The following is a 27015-nucleotide window of genomic DNA, read 5'->3' as shown; positions in this document are numbered from 1 at the left end:
AACGTATTATGTTATACATTATTAAATCAAATCAAATTATATGCTGTTATGATTGTATTTTGTATTTTGACTGTAATTCCTGGAGATCTGCCAGAAATTCTTGATGTTACCCGCATTGAACTGTCAGAGTATACGCAAGTTATAAATCCTTATATAATGTAATGTAATGTAATGTAATACTTGACTGGGTAAACAGAGATAGCAATATTATCTCTAGCAAATAAAATTCAGTTGCCGGCCTCTAGTGGTTCAAACATCCAGGATAAAGTTCTGCAAGGTTCTAAGTTGAATTTCGCCTACCTGACTGTCACAGTTGTATGTCACATGTACATGGTGGAGGCGTATACAGTGGGACTTCACTGCTTCCCCCTGAGCTTTTATACTCCCTAGACCATGCCCTCCTGGCTCCACCTTATTTATGTCACTTCCCCCCTACTGTAGGTAGGAATGTACAGTTTAAGGTGGGTTTGCCACTGTGAGGGAGTGTCATTATAGGGGAGTGGTAATGTCCTATGAACTCCCTCACAGTGGGGTTAAATTGAAGATATGAAGGGGTCCTTTTACTAAGGTGTGCTGAAAAATTGCCTGCGGTAGTGTAGACACGTGTTTTGGGTGTGCACAGAATCATTGAAAATTGCCACGCATCCATTTTGGGTCTGAGACCTTACCGCCAGCCATTGACCTAGTGGTAAAGTCTCATGTGGTAACTGGGCGATAATGATCTACACAAGCCAAATGTCACTTGGCGCACATAGCTGACGTGCACCAGAAAATAAAAAATATTTTTCGGGCGTGCGTAGCGGATATGTGCCAAAAATGAAATTACCACAAGGGTCACACTGTAGCCATGTGGTAACTCCATTTTGACACGTGTTGGGCACCCGTAGACGCATAAGTGGCCTAGTAAAAGGGTCCCTAAGTTGAGTATCATCAAATATGATGTTGGGGCTGTAAAACAGAGAAGAGAGAGAGAGAGAGAGAGAGAGAGAGAGAGAGAGAGAGAGAGAGAGAGAGAGAGAGAGAGACACTGGTTATGTATGTTGTAACTGATCAACCTATTCATATTTAGTATAAACCCACTTTATACTGCTTAAAGAAAGGTGAATCATTAAGGTTTTCCACAGCTACCATGAGTAGCTGGAAACTAGACCAGATTTAAGTTAGAAAATGAGCACTTGGCTGCTTCTCACTTCAGCAATATCATTCCAACTAAAATTTGACAACTATGTGTGCTTAGAGAAAGACGTCATTCATAGAAGGATAATGAAAGAGAGGCAGCATGAGAGATTTATAGCTGTGACACTCAGATATTAGTGTGCCTGATGTTTTTCTGTTTACTATCATTTTCTAACGTTTCACACATCTTCCCCAGTTTGCTGGAAGTTCAAATCAGTTCTTGTATTGTACCTACTGTGTTGTGTGCTGTAGAAGAAGCATGTGCATCTAAGAGTTTTGGAAGGCTCCGTGGGCTCATTTGCAGTCTGGTGGGGAATATTTAATGCAATCATTCAGTTCTATATACAGGTCTTTTAGATACACTCAAATTTCATGAAATAAAATTTTCCAGAGAATATCAAAAGGTTCTATAAATTCAGAAAATGTTCACCTAGATAGATATATTTCCCTATTATCTTTAATGGTTAAAATTGCTAATAGCTTTCCAGAGCAGTCAAATGTCATAGTAATTTAGTTACATAGTAGATGACGGCAGATAAAGACCTATATGGTCCATCCAGTGTGTCCAACAAGATAAACTCAAAGCATAAGGTATGAATAGTACATATCTATACTTGATCTTGATTTGTCCTTGCCATTTTCAGGGCACAGACTGTAGAAGTCTTGCCCGACACTGGCCTTGTTCTCCAACTTCTGCAGTTGACATCGAAGCCCTACACCAGCCCATCTAAATCTGTCCAGCCACAATCGGGAAACAGACCGTTGAAGTCTGCTCAGCACTGGCTTTGTTCTCTAGCTACTGAAGCTGAACCTGTCTAGCCACGATCATGGCACAGACCGTAAAAGTCTGCCCAGCACTGGCTTTGCTTCCCAAGTACAGGTGTTGCCATCTAATCACTGCTAAGCTTGTTTGGTTCCATTCTCTTTCCATAAAGGATTTCTTTGTGTTTATCCTACATATTTTTTAATTCTGTTACTGTAATTATCTCCACCACCTCCCATGAGAGGGCATTTCAGTTATCTACCACCCTGTCCATGAAAAAGTACTTCCTTACAGTATTCCTGAGTTAGCCTCCCTGCAACCTCAAAACAAAATATTCAGATACCAATAGGTACTAATCTCCAAAGATAAGTTGAAGGAAAGCAATGATGGGTCTGATATTCAACAGCACTAGTGATTAGATAAAGTGCTAGTGCTTTGCTTTATTTGTATATTCAGCAGTGCTACCTGTTTTAAATAGAACCTCTGAATAAATTTTTATGTAGTGGCAGGTATCACCACATCAATTTCAGTTAGTCCTGCTGTTTCACTAACCTAACTCAAATGGATATATTTTCTGGAAAGCAGCTGGATTTCACACCTCTCTAGATAACCCTTTGGTCAGCCCCCAGCTCACCCCTAACTCTGCCTCCCAAATACGCTAACTTTAATCTATTTAGGGCAGTGGCATAGCCAGACCTGCTATTTAGGTTGGCCCTTCTGCACCCCCTCCCATAGCTCTAAATCTCCCCTCCCTTCCCAACCCCCTTCCTCACAACCCCCTTCCTCACCTTCCCCTCTGCCCCTGCATCCAACATTTGTCCCACTCTAATTCCCCCCCCAACCCACAGACCAACAATTCCCCTTCGCTCTGAAACCCCCAACCCTCCCCAGTGTACTTCCAAGGCATCACTGGTGGCAGTAGCGATTCATATTTATTGCCTGCTAAAGCCCCACGGGATTCCATGTCCCGTCAGTGAGCAAACAGGAAGTGATGACAGCAAGGGAAGGACATGGCAGATGGAAACCTGTGGAACTGCAGCAAGCACCAAATATAAATAGTTACTGCTGCTGGCAATGACTTGGAAGTGCATTGAGGAGGGATGGAGGGTTTAGAGAGACTGACAGATGCCTGAGGGCTATTGTACTGATGAATCTTTAGGCAGGGGCGGAGCCATATCTCGGCGGGAGGGGGATCCAGAGCCCGAGGTGGGGGGGCACAGTTTAGCCTGCCCCCCCAGCCGCTGCCCCCCCCCCCGCAACTTTGGACCCCCTCCTGCCACCGACCCCCCCCCCCCCCCCCCGCCGTGCATGCAGGATATCAGGAGTCAGAAACAGATCATCAGCGAAGGCACCGGAGTCGACCTGTGCTGAAGAAGACTGGCTGGAGGGGGTTGGGGACCCCCGTCAGCAAAGGTACTTGGCGGCAGCGGGGGAGGGTCGGCAGCAGCGAGAGGGGGGATCGAAAGTGGTGGGGGAGGGTCGGCAGGAGGGGGGATCAAAAGAGGGAGGGTCAGCGGCGGGGTGTCAAAAGTAGAGAGGGCCAGGGCTTAATCTGTGGGGGCCCATGCCTCTGTGGCCACACCTAGCAACGCCCCTGCGTTTAGATACAGCAGATTTTCTCTGTTCCTGGAGGGCTCAGAATAGAATATGCCTGCCTGCTTAAATCGCATTCCACCGCCTATTCCCTGATATTCAGTGACACTAAAGTGAGCAGTGCTACTGAATATTTCCTCTGACCGGCCCCAGAAAAACTGGGCAGGTCAGGGGCAGTATGGGGGGACAGTGTTAGAGAGGAGGGGGTTATGTGGGTGTTGGCAATATTAATTTCTGACACCCACATAAATTTGTTTTTTTGTTTTTCTGACCCCCGAAATCCCTTGAAAAGTTCTTTGTCTCCCTCCCCCAGCCTATGAGTTGGCCAGTCCCTAACCTGGGAACAACCCCAACTCCCCGCAGTCCAGGTAGGCTCCGCTTCGGCCTACCTTTCCTCCTGGTAGTCCAGTGGGGTTTTGGGGGCCAGAAGCAAAACCCTCTTGCTCCTGCCCCATGCCACGACTAAGGTAAAATAGCAGCTGTGACCTCTCATGGCAGCCTGAAGTACTATACCATAAGCTGCCACAAGAGGTCACAGCATCCATTTTACCTTAGCTCTAGCATGGGGCAGGAGCAAGAGGGCTTTGCTCCTGCCTCCAAAGACTCTACTAGACCACCAGGGAGGAAAGTTAGGTCCGGGGGGAGCCTACCTGGACCGCAGGGGTGGAGGTCATTCTTGGAGTGGAAGGGGTAGCTGACTCACAGGTTGGGGGAGGGGGAGAGAGGAGAGGGATTTTTCAGGGGACTGGGGGGTCAGAAAAGCAAAAAACAAAGTTATGTGGGTCCCAGACGATATTCAGCTGAGGCCCACATAACTCTCTAATGCAGGCCCCAGCTGAATATCGGCCGGGCCCGCATAAGCTCTGGCGCTGATCCCGCCCAAAATTAGCCCCCGATATGCAGTACCAGTGCCCATATCTGGCCCAGCACTGAATATTGGAGGCTAATATAGCTGGCAATGGTAAACGTTTTTAAAAAATGCTGACTGTCACCGGCTGAATATTGGGGGAGGGGGTGATCTGCTTATTCTTGGAAAAGTAGTATTTTGGAAAAGGCTTACATAAAGATTATTTTTGCTCATCAGTCATATCCTTTATGGATGACATAACAGTCTACTCACCGGGGGATATGTGCATTTCCTCACTGTGGTTTATTTATTTAAAGATTTAAGAATGTGCTACAAATGAGATTGCTTTATTTCCAGTAAACGCTGCTAGCAGTAATGACACACTGACACCAGTGAACTTCAGATCAGACTTTGTTTTAGTTAAAAAAAAAGGTAAGAGAGATTTTCACAGTTACAAATGCTTCATATTCTACAGTATTTTCCCAGATTGACAGAGACAGATAGTACCTTATGGAATAACCAATGGGGCATGAGCTTTTCAGGAACAGAGTCAACTTCATTTTTAGTTGAATGTTAATGTACAATGTTCTTGGTTATGTCCAGTATCTTATTTTGTGAGCCACACTGAACTCTGGAGGCATGTTTGGGATATAAATGTACTATGATGTAATAACATGCAGTTCCTTTTGCCTCTGCCAATTTTATTTGCACCAGACTAACACTGCTACTCCTTTTAGGGGTCCTTTTACTAAGGCGCATAGATGCCTATGCACGTCCAACTTGTGTCAATCCGTCCGGCTAGCATGAGCCCCGGCCGGTAATTCCATTTTTTACGCACTTCCGATACGCACGGTAGAAAATATGTTTTATTTTCTACCACTTGGCGATAATCGGCATTGTATGTGCGCTGACAATTACCGCCCAGTTTACTCATGAGACCTTACCGCTAAATCAATGGGTGGTGGTAAGGCCTCAGGCCCAAAATGGACGCATGCCAGTTTTTATTTTGCCGCACGTCCATTTTCGGCAAAAAAGGTATTTTTTGCAGGTGCACTGAAAAATGGACCTGCACACATCCAATACACGCGTCTACACCAGCGCAGGCCACATTTTGGTGCACCTTAGCAAAAAGACCCCTTAACATTTTATTCATGTCCCCAAAGAGATGCACAACATCTTGCTTTACAGAGTATTGACTAGGATTCCCTCCCCCAGAGTTTGTGCATACTGTGTCCACACCATCTCCAGTGCCTGCCAATGTGGTGAGTGGAAGAGTTTGGAATCAACATTCCCTCTAAGCAGTTCAATGCAGTACAGAAGTCTTCTGCAGGTGGGGGGGGGGGGGGGGGTGCTTGAATATCAATCACAAAGAATAGGATGGGCCCACCCTTACTAGCAGAAATGCAGGCAGAAGATTTCCAAACAGTTTCACACTGCTTAGAGGGAACACTGCTTGAAATTATACTTAACTGCCATATTAGTCCTTTTCTTTATTATATGGCCAGGTTTTGAGTGTTATAAACTTATGTACACAGTTAGAGGGGCATAATGGAACAGAAACGCCTATCTCCATGGGCGTTTATCTCCGAGAACGGGTCCGTGAAGGGGCGGGGCGGATCGTATTTTTTAAAAGAAAAAGACGCCCATGTTTTATTCGTCAAGGTGTGAGCTGGGCGTTTTTGCTTTTCAGCGATAATGGAATATGAAATCGCCCAGCTCAAAAACGAATAAATCCAAGGCATTTGTTCGTGGGAGGGGCCAGGATTCATAGTGCACTGGTCCCCCTCACATGCCAGGACACCAACCGGGCACCCTAGGGGGCACTTTTACAAAAACCAAATAAAAGGTAAAAGAGCTCCCAGGTGCATAGCACCCTTCCCTTGGGTGTTGAGCCCCCCAAATCCCCCTCAAAACCCACTGCCCACAAGTCTACATCATTACTATAGCCCTAAGAGGTGAAGGGGGGCACCTACATGTGGGTACAGTGGGTTTGGGGGGGTTGGACGACTAGTAGCATTAAGCAGCACAATTGTAACAGGTAGGGGGGGGGATGGGCCTGGGTCCACCTGCCTGACGTCCACTGCACCCCCTAACAACTGCTCCAGGGACCTGCATACTGCTGCTTGGGAGGAGGGTATGACATTTGAGGGTGAAAGTAAAAAGTTGTGAAACATCATTTGTTGTGGTGGGAGGGGGTTAGTGACCACTGGGGGAGTCAGGGGAGGTCATCCCCGACTCCCTCTGGGGGTCATCTGGTCATTTAGGGCACTTTTGGGGGCCTTATTCGTCAAAAAACAGGGTCCAGGAAAAGTGTCCTAAATTCTAGCTCAAAACTGTTCCATTATCGGCGAAGGGCGCCCATCTCTGTTCGCCCGATAACCACGCCCCAGTTCCGCCTTCGACACGCCTTCGATACGCCCCCGTCAACTTTGTCCGCATCCGCGACGGAGTGCAGTTGAAAGCGTCCAAAGTTCGGCTTTCGATTATACCGCTTTATTTGTTTTTGTGAGAAGAACGCCCATCTCCCGATTTAGGTCGGAACTTGGGCGTTATTCTCGTTCGATTATAAGCTGGTTAGTCAACTGAAAAAACTCACTTAAGCACATTCAGGTAACTGATTTACATAATTCATTATTTTAGGCTTATTGGTCCCAAATACATTTTAGAAAATTTCATTTTTTTTCAAACGAGAAAAACATCCAAAAAGTGACAGAAGTCTGCATTTGGACATTTATCTCACAAAAACACCCGAATCAGTATTTTCGAAAACCTCTTTTTAGACGTTTTTCTCTGAAGTCCATCAGAAAGACGTTTAAATCTCAAGGGGGTGTGTTCAAGGTGGGACTTGGGCATTCCTAAGACTTAGACATCTTTCAGCCATAATGGAACAAAAAAAAAAACAAACAAAAAAAAAGTTCAAGACTAAAACTTTAGAGCTAGATCTGTTTTTATAACCACTAGGCTACTCCTCTACTCTACATGAGGTGCCCCAAATGACCTGATGACCACTGGAGGGAATTGGGGATCACCACCCCTTACTCCCCCAGTGGTCACTATCCCCCTCCCACCCCAAAAAAATGTGATTTAAAATATTACTAGCCAGCCTCTATGTCAGCCTCAGATGTTATACTCAGGTCTATTAGAATAGCATGTAGGTTGCTGGAGTAGTCTAGTAGTGGTGCAGTGCACTGCAGACAGGTGCACCCAGGCTTCTATCTCCCCCTACTTGTTACACTTGTGGAGGAAACTGTGAGCCCTCCAAAACCCACCAGAAACTGTATGTAAAAAGAATTGAAGTGGTGCAAAGAAAAGCTAAAAAATGGTATGGGATTTGCAATACAAGACGTATGAGAAGAGACTTGCTGACCTGAACTTGTATACCCTGGAGGAAAGGAGAAACAGGGGTGATATGACACAGACGTTCAAATATTTGAAAGGTATTAATGCGCAAATGAACCTTTTCTGGAGACAGGAAGGCGATAGAACTAGAGAACATGAAATGAGGTTGAAGGGGGGCAGACTCAAGAAAAATGTCAGGAAGTATTTTTTCAAAGAGAGTGGTGGATACTTGGAATGCCTTCCTGAGGGAGGTGGTGGAGATGAAAACGATAACGGAATTCAAAAAAAGCGTGGGATAAACATAAAGGAATCCTGTTCAAAAGAAATGGATCCTCAGAAGCTTAGCAGAGATTGGGTGGCAGCACTGGTGGTTAGGAGGCGAGGCTAGTGGTTGGGAGGAGGGGCTAGTGCTGGGCAGACTTCTACGGTCTGTGCCCTGAAAATGACAGATACAAATCAAGGTCAGGTATACATATAAAGTAGCACATATGAGTTTATCTTGTTGGTCAGACTGGATGAGCCGTACAGGTCTTTTTCTGCCGTCACTTACTATCCTATGTAATAAAAGGCACCTCCAACATTCTGAAGCTGACTGCATGGCTGAGGCATTCCTGCTCTCTGTATCCATCTCCTGAATTGACATCACGTACTTCCGGGTTCGTCACAAGCAGAAGTGACCAACCACACGAGGTTTCTCGGCTTCAGAATGTTGGAGGTGCATTCTATTAAATAGGATTGGTCAGTTCCTTGAAGCACAGCTAGAGCTCAGCGTCCTGCATAGTAACGTTCAGACACCAGAGAGAGAGGGAGGGAGGGGGGGGCCTTACACAAGAGGGGGGGGGGGGAGGTATCTCTGTCACACACACACTCTCTCACAGTCAATGTCTCTCTCTCTCTCTCTCACTGTCACACACTCTATGTCTCACACTGTATCACATTCACTCTCTATGTGTCACACAGTCACTCACACACTCTCTTGATCTCATACACTCAGTCTCACAGAGAGTCTGTGTCTCACACACACTCTCTCTCTCACACTGTGTCTCACATACGCACTTGCACACATTCTCATTCTCACACACACACTCTCTCTCTCTCACAGACACACTCGCACCCAGACTCACTCTCTCTCTCACACACACACACACACACTCGCACATTCACTCTCTCTCTCTCACACACAGTCACTCTCACATACACTCTCTCAAACATACACACTCTGAGGAAAATCTTGCTAGCACCCGTTTCATTTGTGTCAGAAACGGGCCTTTTTTTTACTAGTGTTACTATATTGGTGATCCATTCACCTTTAAGGGCTATGGTAGTGGTATACAGTTGGGGGTAGTGGGTTTTGAGTGAGTTTTGGGGGGCTGAGCAGAAAAGTTAAGGGAGCAATGGTGAGATCTGTACCTGGGAGCATTTTATAAAGACCACTGCAGTGCCCCCAAGGATACCCTATTGCTTTCCTGGGATGTCACTTTTCCACTATTCTATCTGATGCCAAGCTATTTTTTTTATAACATCTGAGCCTTGTGTCTATTGTTTATCTTTAGATTTGGGCTTTGAATTCAGATCTATAGATGAAAAGGAGGTCTCATTACATATATCTAAATACCACAGTGCTATTTTCCATACTTCATAGCAAGAGTGTACATTCTGTAATTACCTGTCCCAATGCAACTGAAGCTTTTACCTCCATCAGTGCATGTAAATGGTTTCATCCCTGTGTGGATTCCCTGATGCCATGTGAGGCTTTCTTTCTAACCAAAGTTTTACCACACTCAGGACGTGTAAATGGTTTCACTCCTGTTTGTATTCTCTGGTGCATTGTGAGGTTTACCTTCTGACCAAAGCTTTTATCAGATGCTATACATTCGAATGGTTTCTCTCCTGTGTGGACTTTCTCATGCACTTTGAGATTTACATTATAGCCAAAGCTTTTACCACACTTAGAACATGTGAATGGTTTCACTCTATTGTGGATTTTCTTGTGTATTTTGTAAATTTTGCATTTGGATGTTTTTTGTTTGAAAATGGACCAAAAAATAAAACATCCAAATCACAAAACATTTTTCCAAACAGCATTTTCAAAAGGAAAATGTCCTTTCCTGTTCTGATTTTGGACGTTTTACAAAAAATGTCCAAATTCAGACTTAGATGTCATATCCAAAAATGCCCCTTGTGCATTTGACTTGCCCAAAGTCAGAAGGAGCAGCAATGGGAATTGAACCCATATTGCCAGGATCAAAGCCCACTACACTAACCATTAAGCCACTCCTCCTCTGTTTTGGACATTTTGCATTTGGACATTTTTTGTTCGAAAATGGACCTAAAACAAAAACGTCCAAAACACAAGATGTTCATAGCATTTTCGAATACAAAAGATAGACGTCTATCTTTTTTGACAATGACCTTCTTTCCTGTTCAGAATTCTGATTTAGACGTTCTATCGAAAATGCCCCTCCACATCTGTTAAACTCCAACTTATTTTTACGGTCTCTTATAGTAAATGTCTCTAATGAAGGAACTTATGATAGCATAGTCAACTTTGATCTAAGCAATAACCTTGGCACTTGTACCGCATCCAGTCACTTTCACTTATCCTATATAATAATTTGCACCTCCAACATTTCATTGCTGTCTGGCTGCCTGGGTTCGTAACATCTCATGACATCAGCCAGCCTCCAGCATTCCATTCCCCCCTCACTGCCCCACCCTCACGTCAAAGCGTAAAGACGTCAGAGGGCGGAACAGTGAGAGGGAAGGGAACGCCGGAGGCGAGCTGATGTCAGGATGTTACCAACAGAAGGGAAGCCAGCCAAGCCAGTCAGAAAATGATGAGGTACAAAGGAAGAGAGAATCGCGGCACATCGAGGGGAGGGCAGGGCAGAGCAGAATCAATGGACATGGATGGGATGGGATGGGATGGGAGGAGAGGAGAGAAGAGAAGAGAATCGTGGGACATGGATGGGAGGTCAGGGAAGAGGAGAATTGCTGGACATGGAGGGCGGGGGAGAGACAAAAAAATCACTTAAGAGAGCCTTTCTAGGGCCCGTTCCATTGTTGAGGAAATGGGCTGGGTTCCACACAGTGGCGTAGGAAGGGCGGGGCAGTGGGAGCGGCCCGTCCTGGGTGCATGCTGCTGGAGGGTGCAGAGAGCAGCCGCGCATCTGTTGGCTCCGCTAGTTCCCTGCTCCCTCTGCTCCGGAACAGGTTACTTCCTGTTCCGGGGGCAGAGGGAGCAGGGAGTCAGTGGAGCCGACAGGTGCGCAGCTGCTCTCTGCACCATCCAGCAGCCAAGAATGCACCTGGGGGGGGGGGCTTGATGCGCCGGGGAGGGGGTTGTCATTGTGCCAGGGGGGTGTCATGCTGCACCCTGGGGGGATGGACGCCACTGCACCCGGGGGGGGGGGGGTGCGCAGCGGTGATCCGCCCCGGGTGGCAGCCGACCTAGGATCGCCACTGGTTCCACTAGTAATACAATAAATAATCATAGACACTACCATACTATATGGCTGAAAATGGCAGCAGCTTTAATAATACCATAAGATAACCAATCCAACAATTTGAACATTAATACATCGTTTCTTACCTTATCTCCCACCAGAGCAGCCTGAGTGTACCGCACTGTATACAGGGACTTGTAGTTTTGATTTCCCTATCACGTTCCCTAAGAAAAGTAAAGTTAACAATCCCTGCATACAATGGGGTAAACATAGGACTGAATCAACTCTTGGTTAAATCTGGACCCAGTTGGTAACCCCCGCTATAATTATCTCTGCATACAATTATTATGGGGGACAGGGTCGGTCAAACCCAGTAAGCGGGGTAAGCGCCGCAGGGGGGCACCTGCCTTCAAGGGCACCGCTGTGGCGCTGTGCCACCATACCGCGCTGCCCTTGGTGCTTTAAATCTTAAATTTACCTCCGTTCCAGCAGCCGCATCATTTGAAAGCCCTGCCCCGTCTCTAGCCTTCCCTCCCTTCATGAGTTTGTTCCGCAGTCCCGCCTTCTGATGTCATTTCCTCGAGGGCGGGACTGCAGAACGAACTCACGAAGGGAGGGAAGGCTAGAGATGGGGCAAGGCTTTCAAATGATGCGGCTGCTGGAACGGAGGTAAATTAAAGATTTAAAGTACCAAGGGCGGCGGGGGATGGGGCGAAGGAGAATCACTGGACAGGGGCAGGGTAGGAGAAGAGAGAAAGGAGATGCAGGGGAGGGGGGCAGGGGCACACGGGTGCCAGAGGGGGGGGCGCGCAGGTGCCAACTCATAGTCTGCAGGGGGGCGCCAGAGACCCTAGGACTGGCCCTGATGGGGGATATATTGTCACACAGCCCATTGTTAAAGGGGCAATGTGAATAACTCACATGATAAAAGATCTGTCCACTGAGGTGTGAAACTATGCAGGTTCTAAATGGCTGCCACACATTACCCAATATCAAATGGTGATTTCTAACAGAAAAAAACCTCTCTGTAGTAAGCACTGTAATTTCAGTACTAGAAATGACTGAGCAAAATAGTTGAAGCTATACTAAAAATTATATTAATGGCCATATAGATAGACACAGCTTAAAGGGAAGGAACCAACATGAGTTCAACAAAGGAAGTCTTGCCTTACCAATGTATTAGATTATTTTGAAGATGTAAACAAACAAGTAGATAAAGGTGAGCTAATTGATGTGGAAGGGCATTTTTGATATGATGTCTCAATCAGATTTTGGACGTCTTGTTGAAAATGTCCAAAAATCAAGTGGCGAACATAGCGATTTTCGAGCCAGAAAAGTGTCTTTTTGTTTTGAAAATAGCCATTTGCTGGGCATTTTTGTGCTCAGTGTGTCTATCTTTTTGGACTATTTTCGACAACAATAAAAAAAAGAGAAAACTGCATAAAAGGAAGCCATTTTGAAATATGTGGGGGCAGCATTCTTAGTAGAATGGCCACAGATAGGGTTACCATATGGCTCCAGAAAAAGGAGGACGGATTGAGCCAGCCGGGTTTTACTTCCATTGCTTTCAATGGAAGTAATTGAGCCAGCCGGGTTTTACTTCCATTCCTTTCAAAGCAATGGAAGTAAAACCCGGCTGGCTCAATCCGTCCTCCTTTTTCTGGAGCCATTTGGTAACCCTAGAGAACATCCCAGCAGAGACATGGGGCACCCTAGGGGTACTGTAGTGGACTTCACATAAAAGGTCCCAGATACATATTCCATTGTTACCCCCTTATATTGTATGGCGAGCCCTCCAAAACCCACCAAAAACCTACTGTACCCAACTGCAAGCCACTACAATAGCCCTTATGCCTGCAGGTGTCACCTATATGTGGATACAGTAGGTTTTTGGTGGGTTTTGAAAGGCTCATACTTTCCACCACAAATGTAACAGAGTGAGATATGAACCTGAGTTCCCTCTTCTACAGTGCACTGCACCAACCACCAGGCTACTCCACAAATTGTAGAATGTTTATTTTTCACGTAGCACATAATTAAGCTGTAGAAAGTGTTACTGGAAGATGTGGTCAAGGCAACCAACACAGCATTGGATAAGTTCATAAAAAATAGCTAGGCAAACTTGGGAGAGCAAATTGCTCATCCTTTGAGAGGAACCATGCCTGGTAACTTGTGACTTCAGCTGGCTACTGTCAGAGACATTATCTTGTCCTTGATGAACCTTTGTCTGACACAGCATGGCTTTTATCATGTTTATGTGTTCTTATGATTTCCCTGGTGCCTCATTTTCTATCCCTTTCAGGCATGTTTCATTGTTGCCTGGCCTACCCTCTAGCTCACCAAAGAAACTAAGGCCTAAGGGGGTGGGTGGCTACTGGATCCTAAAAGGGGGGTCTTCTCTTGGGGGGGGGAGGGTTCCAGGAGAATGCTTGCTTTTATTGGGAGAGGGGGACCCAGAATTGGGGTGGGAGGGGAACTGTCAGACCCAGATATTAAATGTCAGTGCATAGACATGGCTCAGCTTTGAATATCCAGGTCTAATTTAAGTGGCAATGGTCAGTGCTTTAAAAAAACAAACAAACAAACAAACAAACCTGAACCTGCCTACCATCAGCTAAATACTGACTGTTTATGAGTGGTTATTTATGAGTTTCAAAGGTTCAAAGTCTTATAGATGAGCCCCTTGAAGCAATGCTTCTTGAGTCCCAAGTTATTTGGATCCACTAGACCTTTTTACGTTTGATGAAAGATGGAATGCTGACACATTCCAGAGCCCTACCCCTCTCAGTGGCATTTTTGGTCAGTGAACCATTCTTGCAGAAAAATTGTTTTCCTCGCTCAGTCACCCTCCAGCAAAGGCACCACAGACAAGAAAACATTATGTCATACCACTGTGCAACCTGTTTCAAATAGTGAGAATCGAAACACATACACGCACACAAAGCATACAGAGGAAGTCATTTTGACAACATCTACATAGGAATATAGCAACATTTTTATGTACAGATTTCAGAAAGCTGGAATCTACATGTGTAAATGACTGGCATGGCATGATCACAAGGGTGCAAATTATAGGTGTGATTGGGTGTGCTGAACAAATAAATGTATTTTTGCTTTCCAATTGCTCATCGACTTTTGCAGCTCCTGAACTAAATGCAACATTTGTAAAGCTGCTTATTTCAGACAGGGGTTAGCATACGGTATTAAGAGTATTAATCTTTCATTTGCTATTTTTGTAAAAAAAAAAAAAAAAAAGCAACTTAGTAGCTCCCTATTTCTCTAACAGGGTATCTGTATCTATGCACCACTTTGGCACATAAGTACACAGAATACCATCGTTTCATGGGTATGTTTATACATAAACTACAAAATAAATAACTGGGAAAGGAACCCAATTATTTCTTCAACACATTAATATAACATTTTTAATATAACACTGATTCTCCAAGTATAAACATACGCAACAAAAATAAGGGTGGGAAAAAACCTCCCAAATAGTGGAATCTTCTATTACAGTATTTAATTGTAAAATTTTAATTTCAAAATACAAAAATGTTCTTAGCTGCATCATTTCTTTCTCCCAGCTCAGACAGAGAAACAGGACTGTGACCAACGATGGCCAGCATTTTGATTAGCTGTGTCAGGGTCAACAAATCATAAATTTCATTTTCTTTCCTTCAAACATGGCTGCCTCCCATGTTCCCATCACTCACGAGAGGTATCATGAAGAGAAACATGCTCATCCATCATGCCCAAAACAACCTCGGGGACTGAGCGCACCTTTGCTTTCCTCCCACGTATCTCCCTGGAAAAATGCAGAAACAACCAGAGAAACAAGGTAAATCCACAAGGCCCAACAGCAACTGTTGACATGTCCAATCACAGCACTATCTTGGTGGACTTTTTACTAAGTCACATAAGGCTCTATGCGCGCCCAATGCGCACCAAAATGGGGTTACCGCCCAGCTACCACCCGGCTACCGCATGGCTTTTGTGGTAATTTCAGTTTTGGCATGCATCCGATACGCGTGGCCAAAAAATAATTTCTATTTTCAGATCTGCAAGTGGCATTTGGCGCGTAGGTCATTTCCGCCCAGTTACCATGTGAGACTTTACCACTAGGTCAATGGCTAGCGATAAGGTCGCAGACCCAAAATGGACACATTGCAATTTTGATTTTGCTACACATCCATTTTTGGCAAAAATTTTAAAAAGGCATTTTTTACAGGTGCACTGAAAAATGATTCTGCACGTGCCCAAAACACACGTCTACACTACCGCAGGCCATTTTTCAGCGTGCCTTTGTTAAAGGACCCCTTGGTTTCCCTCCAGAGAGAGAGAAATTTCTGGCCATTTCTATGGCTAAACAGTGGAACAAAAAATAAAACCATACTTTTCCTATAGCATTCAATATTCACCACGTTAGATAAAAGTTTTCTGTTCCGCAACAAACACATTTCTATCCACGTTGCATTTGAAGTGCTAAGTGGGGCAGGGTTAAGTTGGTATAGAAAACAAGGCATGTAGCTTTGGATTTTTAAAACCTGTGTGCTGTGTTAGAAAAGTACCTGCAGAAAAAGCAATCAAGCTGTGCAGGCCAAAAATTGCTGTTTCATTTTATTTCCATTTTGTTTCTAGATTTTGATGCGTATTTCATTTTATGAAGGATTGGGTTAAGAACAATACTGCACACTTTCATGTTTTATTTTTCCAATAGTGAGCACTATTTTACCACAACACATGCTATTTTTCATAACAAGGCACAACATTTTGGAATATATTAAAATGGATTACCTTAATACTGTATTAATCCTGCTCCCTAGTTCACAAAATTCTCTATGGTGAAGTCCCTGGCTACATGATTAATCTAATCATCCTACCACCCAGGAATGCATTAAGACTATCCTGTTCATATCTAAACCTTCATTACCAAAACTGCAACGGGCTTAAGTACAAATCCATGTATGCTTCATACTTCTCCTTCATCAGCTCACAATTATGGAATTCTTTGCCAAAATCTATAAAAACCATCCACAACCATCTAAATTTCAGGAAATCACTTAAGACCATGTTATTTGGAAAAGCCCGCCCCAAGGACTCAGCATGTGTCTCCACTGCTTGATACACATCAATCTGATGACAATTTTGGACACATCCACCCTTCCCTCCTCCCCCCTGGTTTCCCTGTTCCTTCCATCCCTTCCCCATCCTCCCCATTATTTCTTCTGTAGGTTTTATGTTGTATTAGCTTAATTTTACTGCATTAGCATCTGCCTCTGTGGTGCGCTGTAAGCCATATTGAGCCTGACGCAGTTGGGAAAATGTGGGGTATAAATGAGATAATTATTTAATTAATTCAGTACTGTATAAGAATATAATTTATATTTTAGTTAACATAAATTAAAATACAAAAAAGGAAGGTATTTCAGATTTGTGATGAAAAATGAACTGAGAGCTGTGGATGGGCATAATCGAACGGGGCCCAAGTTTTCCTGAAGGCGTCCTTGGGAAGGGGCGGGGAAACCCATATTATCGAAACAAGATGGGCGTCCATCTTTCGTTTCGATAATACAGTCGGGGACGCCCAAATCTTAACATTTAGGTTGACCTTAGAGATGGTCGTCCCCGGTTTTCAGCGATAATGGAAACCGAGGACGCCCATCTCAGAAATGACCGACTCCAAGCCATTTGGTCATGGGAGGAGCCAGCATTTGTAGTGCACTGGTTCCCCTGACATGCCAGGACACCAACCGGGCACCCTAGGGGGCACTGCAGTGGACTTCAGAAATTGCTCCCAGGTGCATAGCTCCCTTACCTTGGGTGCTGAGCCCCCTCAAAACCTACTGCCCGTAACTGTACAACACTACCATAGCCCTAAGGGGTGAAGGATGGCACCTACATGTGGGTACAGTGGGTTTCTGGTAGGTTTTGAAGGGCTCACATTTACCCAGTGGCGTACCAAGGGGGGGCGGTGGGTGCGGTCCGCCCCGGGTGCCCGCCGCTGGGGGGGTGCCGCGCGCCTGTCCACTATGTTCGTTCTGTACTCCCTCTGCCTCGGAACAGGTTACTTCCTGTTCCGGGGCATAGGGAGCATGGAAACGAACGAAGTGGACAGGCGCGCGGCACCCCCCCCCCAACGGCATGCACCCGGGGGGGGGGGTTCTTTCGCCGGGGGGTGTCCTTTCACTGGGGGAGGTCGCACTGCACCCGGGGGGCGGGGCACAGCGGAGATCCACCCCGGGTGTCAGCCCCCCTAGGAACGCCACTGCATTTACCACCACAAGTGTAACAGGTACGGGGGGGGGGGGGGGGGGCCTGGGTCCGCCTGCCTGAAGTGCACTTCACACACTAAAACTGCTCCAGGGACCTGCATACTGCTGTCAGGGAGCTGGGTATGACATTTGAGGCTGGCATAGAGGCTGGGAACAAATATTTTTTAAGTATTTTTTTAGGGTGTCGGGGTTAGGGACCCTGGGCGAGTAAGGGGAGATCATCCCCGATTCCATCTGGTGGTCATCTGGTCAGTTCGGGCACCTTTTTGAGGCTTGGTCGCAACAAAAAATGGGCCAAGTAAAGTCGGCCAAGTGCTCGTCAGGGACACCCTTCTTTTTTCCATTATCGGCCGAGGACGCCCATGTGTTAAGCATGCCCCAGTCCCGCCTTCACTACGCTTCCAACACGCTCCTGGGAACTTTGGTCGTCCCCGCGAAGGAAAGCAGTTGAGGACACCCAAAATCGGCTTTCAATTATGCCGATTTGGATGACCCTGGGAGAAGGATGTCCATTTCCCGATTTGTGTCGAAAGATGGGCGCCCTTCTCTTTCGAAAATAAGCCTGATAGCATTGTAATACTGCCCCTCCCCCCCAAGGTAAACACCTCACATCAGGGTGTTTTAAAACAGCATCATGCAGCTTAGAAAGAAAATTGCTAAAATTTTATAATGACAGTGTCACCAGCAACCTATGATTAATATTACAGTGCCATCCTATGGATAGGACCAGAACAACCAACTTAGTAGAGCACCAGTTTAAGCTAAGTAATTGTCCAGGTGTTATGATGAGGCAAATGGTTTTGTTTCTTTGTGCTGCTTTCTAACAACTAAGAAGTATGTTTATTAAAGGACATTAAGAATTGCAGTTAGCACAGATTTTAGCGCATGTTAACTACTAATCTAATGCTATTCGTTTTAGGGGACTGTGTTATTCAGGCCAAGCTCTAATATAGTCATTAGCGTGGGTTAACTGCAAGGTTTTAATGTGGGAGCAGTTAGCGACTGCTATGTAGGAGGTGCTAAGTGATCCAGCATTAAATGAACTATTTTTCCATTAGCATACTTTAATGAGGACTCACTAACAGGATTATGTTTTCATGCCCATGCCATGCCCACATCATACCTTCTCCAGGAAAATTCCCTAGTTCATTCACTAACTGGTATATTAAAGAGGTCAGTTTTGGAAGCCATATCTTGCTAAAGGTGTAAAAAGACTGGAAGTGGTGCAAAGAAAAGATACAAAAATGGTATGGGATTTGCGCTACAAACCTTTCAAGGAGAGACTTGCTGACTTGAACACGTATATCTTGAAGGAAAGGAGAAACAGGGGTGACATGATACAGACGTTCAAATATTTGAAAGGTATTAATGTGCAAACAAATCTTTTCCGGAGATGGGAAGGTGGTAGAACTAGAGGACATGAATTGAGGTTGAAGTAGGGTTACCATACGTCCGGATTTACCCGGACATGTCCTCTTTTTGAGGATTTCTGGACAAACAGTCTGGCTGGCGGGCGCGGGACTCCTCTCCCCTACTCTACTCTACTATCCCTGGTGGTCTAGAGGTACCTCTTCGTCTTCGGGGCAGGAAAGAGCCCCCTCTTTCCTGCCCAGAGCGCTGCTGCTAGCTGCCCTGCATCCTGTGAGTCCGGCTCTCGGCATTTCAAAATGGCCGCCGAGAGTTGAAGCAGCTTCACGAGACTTCAGCTCTCGGCGGCCATTTTGAAATGCTGAGAGCCGGACTCACAGGATGCAGGGCAGCAGGCAGCAGGCAGCAGCACTCCGGGCAGGAAAGAAGGGGCTCTTTCCTGCCCCAAAGAAGTACTCTAGACCACCAGGGATAGTAAAGGGGAGGGGAGGTGACGGGGGGGGAGTGGAGATGACGGGGGAGAGAAGGTGATGGGGGAGGAGGGGGTGACTGGGGGAGGGGAATAGGTGTCAGGGGCGGGGGCAAGTGCATGAAAGAGGTGAGGCAAGTGTCCTCTTTTTATGAGGACAAAAAATGGTAACCGTAGGTTGAAGGGGGGCAGACTCAGGAGTAATGTCAAGAAGTACTTTTTCACAGAGAGGGTGGTAGATACATGGAATGCCCTCCCACAGGAGGTGGTGGTGATGAAAATGGCAATGGAATTCAAACATGCATTGGATAAACACAAAGGAAGCCTGTTTAGAAGGAATGGATCCATGGAATCTTAGCGGAGATTGGGTGGTAACACTGGTAATAGGGAAGCAAAACCAGTGCTGGGCAGACTTCTACGGTCAGGGCAGAACTTGGGCATTTCTAAGACTTAGACGTTTTTCAGCCATAATGGAACAAAACAAAAACATCCAAGACTAAAACTAAGACGTTTTGAGCTAGACCTGTTTTTATAATGAATAAGGTACAAAAATGTGCCCTAAATAACTAGATGACCACTGGAGGGAATCAGGGGTGACCTATCCTTATTCTCGCAGTGGTCACTTTCCCCTTCCCACCCCTAAAAAATGTGATGAAAAACATTACTTGCCAGCCTCTATGCCAACCTCAGATGTTATACTCAGGTCCATTAGAATAGCATGCAGGTCCCTGGAGTAGTCTAGTAGTGCTGCAGTGCACTGCAGACAGGTGGACCCAGGCTCCTACCTCCCCCTACCTGTTACACTTGTGGTCAAAACTATGAGCTCTCCAAAACTCACCAGAAACTCACTGTACCCACATATAGGAGCTCCCTTCACCCATAAGGGCTGTGGTAGTGGTGTACAGTTGGGATAGTGGGTTTTGGGAGCTCAGCAGACAAGATAAGGGAGCAATGGTGAGATGTGTACCTGGGTGCATTTTATGAAGTCCACTGCAGTGCCCCCTAGAATGCCCTATTGCTTTCCTGGGATGTCTAAAAATGCTGGCTCCTCCTACATCCCAATGGCTTGGTTTTGTGCGTTTTGCACTTGGATGTCTTTTGTTTGAAAATGGACCAAAAAACAAAACCTCCAAATCACAAAACCTTGTTCAAAACAGTATTTTTGAAAACAAAAGATAGACGTTTTTCTTTTTTGAAAATGACTTTCTTTCCTTTTCAGATTTTGGACATTTTTTGCAAAAAGTCCAAAGTCGGACTTAGATGTTATATCAAAAATGCCTCTCCATGTAACATCTTAGCTCACTCCTGTGGTAAGCTTTTTAGCACATTGAGGGCTTAATGCCCTTTAGTAAGCATACCACTAAAATGCCTTTGTATTATATTTTATTGAGAACGCTATGTTTTGCTTAGAGGGAAAACTGGATACAGGTGTTTATGGGTACTTTTTCCTTGAGCAATTTTTTTAACATGAAAGAACATGCTTAATTTCATGCTAAATTTGACATTGATCATGGGTACAAAGTATCTGTGGACTTTGCAGTAGTTTGACAACTGCCTTCACTTTGTCCATGTATTAAGCTTAAAGCCTCTTAGATTAATGCTCTCTACAAACTGTTCTGGATAGCATTTTTCTCTTGATCTAGAAAAAGCAGTCATTTTTGTGGTCTCATGCAGAAAAAAAAATCCTTTTTAAATGAATGGCCTTCTTCACTATTTCATATTATAGCTGTATGTAATTACTTTAAAATTTGCAGTACCTGAATGTTGGAGCATTTACTGAAGTCTAAAGAAAATCTGTTTCATATTTATGTTTCCCATTCATTTAATTACAGACATGGATCAAATGTTTTGCCATATGAAACTGTCATAGAAAGAACAGTTAGAAGGTTCTAATTCATCTTTGTAATACATAGCTGTAGATTAAGTTCTAACAATTAGCTTTTATTCATAGTCTTGCATCATAGTTGTATTTGGCACAGATCTAAAACCTGTCTTTTTCTTTTTATCGATAGGTATTATCTATATTGTAGAAAAAGAAACAGCAGAACAGGGTTCCAATACAGCACAAAACAAGGTTTAAAAAGTAGCAAATACCTTTCCAAGCCAAGGTATTTGCTATTTCAATGGCTAGTAGAATTTTGTGGGTTATGATGATTAATAATAATAATACTATTTTGCACAGCCTGCCAGATGCTTTTGGCTGGGTTTGGCACTCTAAATATTGAGTCCTTCACAAGAACCCAGGGATTTCGGAGATATCATGAGACAAAAATGAATTGGAGCTGGGGTGGGGCCGGAAGTGACCTGTGGGGCGGGGCCAGGGCTGGAAGTGAACTTACTCCTATACACTTCATTTGTGCATAAAAAGGAAGCTAGTATGTACATATATTTGGAAATTTCAAAGAATTAATAAAAACATGTTAAAGAATATCACCAACAGTAGTACAAATTCACAATATAATCAGTATTTTTTTCTTAGCCTTTACAACAGTTGATACTATACAGGGTTCTCCCCAGAATTTTTGCCAGCCGGGTGGCATGAAGGAGTAGCCAAATGACAGCAGAGGAGTACGATGCAGTATTATAAATTTTTCTTTTATTTATAAATGCAATCCCTCTATCCTTGTACAATGTAGACTTTTAAAGTAAATGCATAAACTATGGCAAAAATTAATTGTATACTTTAATTTAGGGCAGTGCCTGTACTGCCGCTTTGCCACATGCCAATCTGGCACTACCACCGGCTACTGGCAGTAGTATCTGCTCCCAATGCGCACCATTTCTGTTGCTGAAAAAATACTGGTATTTTTTTAGCATTGGGGGCTGGTGGTAATTGGGCTGTAAGGGCAAGTTACCACTGGGTTAGATCGGGAGCCCTTACCGCCTCTAACTAGGTGGCAGTAAAGGCTACCTGGGAAAAGGTTCACTTACCGCATGACCATTTCCTTTAAAAAAAAAACGCCTTTTACCCACTGTTGTAAAAGGGGGCAAATCCATGTGCCGATGCTACAGCAGGGCCTGTTTTACTGCACCTTTGTAAATGGGGCCCTTAATGATAATTTATACAACAGAGGAAAAAAACTGTGTATAATAAACTTTTTTTTAAACAAATATTAAAAAGAAAAATTCTATATTGCGAATCTTATTTTAAAAATACATACATGTGAATTTGTGAAAAATAAAAATATTGTTAATACTGTAAACATATATCTTTCAAGGATCTTTGTTCTGACACAGTTAAATGAGTTTAAATGTAACCATGCTTTGCATCCACAAAAATCCAACCTCCCCCCAACAACAGGTAGGACATATCTCCTTGGAAGTCACCATATTAAAAAAATATTCTGGGGTCCTTTTACAAAGGCGTGCTGAACAATGGCCTGCGGTAGTATAGATATGTGTTTTGGGCATGCACAGAATCATTTTTCAGTTAACCTTCAAAAAATGCCTATTTTTTTGTCGAAAATGGACGTGCGGCAAAATGAAAATTGCTGCGCGTCCATTTTGGGTCTGACACCTTACCACCAGTCACTGACCTTTTGGTAAAGTCTCGCATGGTAACTGAGCGGTAATAACCTACACGCGCCAAATGCCACTTGGCGCACGTCCGATACGTGTGGCCGAAAATAACAATTATTTTCCAGACGTACGTATCGGACGTGTGCCAAAAATGAAATTACTGCAAGAGCCATGTGGTAACTCCATTTTGGCGTGCGTTGGGTGTGCGTGGACTCTTACGCGGCTTAGTAAAAGGGCACCTCTGATTCTTGTGTCATCTGAGCAACAGCAACATATATTTCTCCACTACAAGGCACACTATGGAATACAAAATCTGAAAAAAATTCCAACTTAATATACCTGTAGCAAACCCGTCACACAACATTAGCACTGATTCCTGTGATTCAACAGAAAGAACCTACCCATGAATAGATGGTGCTACAAATATTACACTGAGCCCTAGAACACTAATAATCTACTCCTGATATAACAATGTATAAGGCTGCTATGGAACTCTACACAGACTAAATGCAAAAGAATACCACACCTCAGTCACATGCAAAACACAGCCATGTAGGAGCCACTTCCCATTATTGAGCAAGCTTCTTCATTGAGTCCCAGGAGGTGTTATTTGCATTGTGTCTGGCACCCCCAGTCATTTTTACATTTTACCACTTATGAACAAATAGAGCCTCACTAAATACAGATCACAAATTAGAAATAGAAATATGAAAACAAAAATTGAATTGGAAGTCAAACTCGGCATGTACCACAAAATCGGAGAAATAAAAATAGAAATACATTTCCTCTACTACAGACCACAATACAAAGACATCGGCAATGAACATTTCTCAAAAATAACATATTACAGTTAGTAAATTCCAAAATAAAAGCCACTATTTTCTACCTTTGTTATCTAGGCATTTCCCACCCAATAATCAAAGGGATTTAAGTGGGCAGGAGAGGCTTCTGTCCGTTTAAAAAATCCCCTGGGGCCCTTAACTCCCGAAATTCAGTGGCACTAAACTGAGTAGTGCTGCTGAATATCGTCTCTGACTGCCACAAAAAAGTGGACAAATTAGGGGCAGCCTTTGGGAAAAGCCTGGGTTATGCGCATGCTGGCACCCGCATAGCTAAGCAGCCTAATTTAGGACTGCTCAAAAGATGTCCTACATGAGGACACTTAACTATGCGAGTGCCGGCACTGAATATTGGCCGGCACCCCATAACTATTTTTTTACAGCCCCATGATCCCCTTACAAAGGTCCTTCCTTTCCTCCCCCCCAGCCCACTGTAATGAATATGAGCTCTCTCCCATCTCCAGGGAGGTCCTATCCCCCCAGGAAGTTCAACCCCCCAACCCCCTGAAGTATAGGTAGGCCTACCTTATATGTCCCTGGTGGTTTGTGGGGTCATTGGGGGCAGGAGCAAAGGCCACTCGTTCCTGCTACTTGTGGCCACTAAAAGAAAATGGCTGCTATAACTTCTCATGGCATCCTTGTGGTACAGACCACCAGGGACATAATGTAAGCCTGAGGGGGTTTACGTATACCATGGGGAAGAGGGGTTTGGGAGGGGGTTAGACCTCCAGGGGGTGGGAGGGAGAGACGCCATATTCATTGTGGTGGGCTGGGGGAAGGGAAGGACTGGGTTTCGTAAGGGGATCGAGAGGCTTTAAAAAATAGTTATGGGGATCCCAGCTGATATTCAGCTAGGGCCTGCATAACTATCTTATAAATATCAACCAGGCCCCTATAAGCTCCGGCAGCCTGCCCGCCCACATTTAGCCCCCAGTATTCAGTGTCGGTGCCCAGACATTGAATATTGGTGGCTAATTCAGCCAGCAATGATAAGCATTTTAAAAATGTTGATTGCCACCGGTTGAATATCAGTTGATTTATTTTTCTAATCATAGTCCCAGTGAGTTTCTCGCTTCTGCTTTCCTGTTTGTCTTCTGTTAACTCTTTCCAGGGCTGCTGTCCATGTGCCTTCTCTCCTCTGTCCTCCTGTCTTCTTCCATTCCCTCATATCTGTCTCTATCATTGATCTTTTCTTCTTAGTTCCCGCCTCTCTTTCTTTCTTTTCTGCCTTTCTGTCCACTCAGAAAGGACATCCTGTTTCTCACTTTCCAGTTCTCCACCTACCTACCAGCTTTCTATCTCTTTCTCACAATCTCTTGCTCTCCCATTTCTGCTAGGCTTCTTAATGTGACCTTGTGAGGGAGTGTTCTTAAGGGAAAGCAGCAGCTTCCTATACATTCCATCACTATTACATATGAAAACAAATTCACACAATAAAACCCAATATGAGCATGTTTCAGCCTCTGGCAGCATCAGGGATATATACAGAAGTCTTTAAAGTTCTAAAAACTACGCCATGATATATCTACAAGAAAATAAAAAGAACAAATATAAAAAATGTATATACTAAGGTAAAGCAGTATAAGAATTAAGGGAAGCATACCTTTTGTTAAATGACAAAATGAAAGCTTGGCTCTTCAACCAAGCCTTTAACGGAAGAAGTAACTAACTTGTTAGCCTCACTCACACACACAAGGATTGACTCGGGCTGCACATACTGCAGCAGGACATGTTTATCCACGCCTACCCTAGCTCAGATAATATTTAACCATCTCTCTGACCTCATGTGCAACTTTCTTCAAATCAATCACCTTACTTTCTAATTCTTCCTACTTTCTTACTCATCTATATGCTACAACTTTGCCTTACCCTTCACTACCAATTATAATGTTCCAGTACATATTGTGTTGTCATTGCAAGTAGTATACCATGCCATACTTTGTATTGTTGTTCGAATATTTTTACTGCTCTAATTGCCTCCTGTTCATGTTTGATCTATTCTTACTGTACACCGCCTTGAGTGAACTCCTTCAAAAAGATGGTAAATAAATCCTAATATATAAATAAATAAATAAATATACAGTATGCTTCAAAATACCTTGGAGACCCACCTATGTATTGTAAATTAATTTAAAATGGCCTTAAAAACATATTTATTTATTTATTTATTTATTATCACTTTTCATTGTGGGAGGCAGATGATGCTAGTTATGGAGACCTAGGTGGGGACCTTTTATTAAGGTGCATTAAATGATAAGAAGTTCATTATATTCCTATAGGCATTAACAATTAGCAGGGGGCTTTTACAAAGTTGCTGTAGTGTTTTTAGCTCGTGGTAAAAATCGGCTGGCGGTAAACGCAGAGAGACCCATAGAAATATAGGGGGAGATTGTATATATGTCACCTAAATAATTGGTGCAGAAATCAATGCTAAGCATATTCTATAAGTGGCACCTACATTTAGGAGTTGTATATAGAATATGCTTAGTTGATATCCCAGTGCCTCAAACTACACGCATCCATTTATACCGATGTAAATGTGGCATAAATCCTGGCACATAGATTTAGATGGACTGTGCTATATTCTATAACTACTCGTATAAATTTCATAACGCCTACAAAATGCCCACTTCCCTGGCCATAACCATGCCCCTTTTGTATGCGCATGTTAGAAGTTAGGCACACAGCATTACAGAATGTGCTTAGCGAGTTGTGCATGTAAATTCTATTTATTACCAATTAGTGTTCATTATTGCTTAAGAGTTGTTATCAACACCGATTAGCTTGTTAAGCCAATTAAGCTACACGTATTGTTATAGAATACGCTTGGCTTTCCGCACAGATCTTTAGACACACTACATAGAATCTGGGGGATAATGGGCAAATCAGCATTTACCACCAGCTGATTTTTACAACAAGCTAAAAATGCTAGCACACTTTGTAATAAAAGACCGCCAGCATGCAGTTAATCTGTTAGCACATCTTGGTAAAAGGACTCTCTAGTATCTTGTCAGCCCCTACTTATCTCGATCTTTTGCTCCTTTCTTCCCTCCTGCTTTCATTTCTCTTTCCTGTTTTAACAACTGAGTTATTTTCCTCTTTTTTATTTGGTTTTCATGCCCATTAATTCCTATAGGTGTTTTATCATTTAGCGTGCGCTAAATCTGTTAGTGCACCTTAGCTTGTGAGAATTCTAGAATAAATGCTTCTTATATTATTATTATTTGTAGCATTTGTATCCCACATTTTCCCACCAGTCGCCATTTATGGGTACAGAATTACAATTGGTAATGCATTAAGGTGCATACATACATGGTGAAGAGGAATACATTTTGGTATTGCCTAGAGGTTTCTGAGTGGTAGAGTGAATTGTGATATAAGTTG

Source organism: Microcaecilia unicolor, chromosome 2, assembly GCF_901765095.1.
Source record: "Microcaecilia unicolor chromosome 2, aMicUni1.1, whole genome shotgun sequence".
In the NCBI taxonomy this organism is placed as follows: domain Eukaryota; kingdom Metazoa; phylum Chordata; class Amphibia; order Gymnophiona; family Siphonopidae; genus Microcaecilia; species Microcaecilia unicolor.
The sequence above is the reverse complement of the archived record's forward strand: the minus strand, read 5'-3'. Positions refer to the sequence as shown.